We start from the raw sequence: 556 nt of genomic DNA on the forward strand, positions 1-556 counted from the left end.
CTACAAAGCCGACGGGGTTTTTGCGGATGCTGCGTGGCCTTAAAGAAAGAACAGGTCGCTGTTGACTTTTGTCTTTGCATGCAAAATTAAAGAACTTTGTAATGCATGCATGCATAAGTGCATGCATGCATTTGGAGTGCATGCATGCGTACTGCATGCATGCATTAGTGCATGCATGCATTAGTGCATGCATGCAGCCCTAACGGGCCCTGCAGCGGCGAGCCGCGGCCTCAAACTGCCCCCCAGCAGTGCATGCAAGCAACACAGCATGCAATTATGCATGCGTGCATGCATGCATGCAATTATGCATGCATGCATGCAATTATGCATGTGTACATGCATGCATGCATGCACTTTTGCATGCATGCACTTATGCATGCATGCATGCGATTCTGCGTTGAGGTGCCAGAAGGCGGCTTCGTAGTCGAAAGAGCATGCATACATGCTCCTTCGCATGCATGCATGCACGCATGCAGAAGTGCATGCATAAGTGCATGCATGCCCCTAGTTATTAATGCATGCATGTGTGCATGCATGCATGCATGTGTGCATGCAT

General features: G+C 49.3%; 2 non-coding genes across 2 annotated transcripts; one reads left to right on the top strand and one right to left on the bottom strand.

Annotated features, from left to right (window-relative positions):
- The first annotated feature begins 275 nt into the window (after positions 1-275).
- Positions 276-361, top strand: ETH_t00000012. Its single transcript has one exon. It is a non-coding gene (tRNA).
- On the bottom strand, positions 298-387 carry ETH_t00000013. Its single transcript has one exon. It is a non-coding gene (tRNA).
- Between the last annotated feature and the right edge of the window lie 169 nt (positions 388-556).

Source organism: Eimeria tenella, genomic scaffold (assembly GCF_000499545.2).
Source record: "Eimeria tenella Houghton genomic scaffold, Eth_scaff2250, whole genome shotgun sequence".
In the NCBI taxonomy this organism is placed as follows: Eukaryota; Apicomplexa; class Conoidasida; order Eucoccidiorida; family Eimeriidae; genus Eimeria; species Eimeria tenella.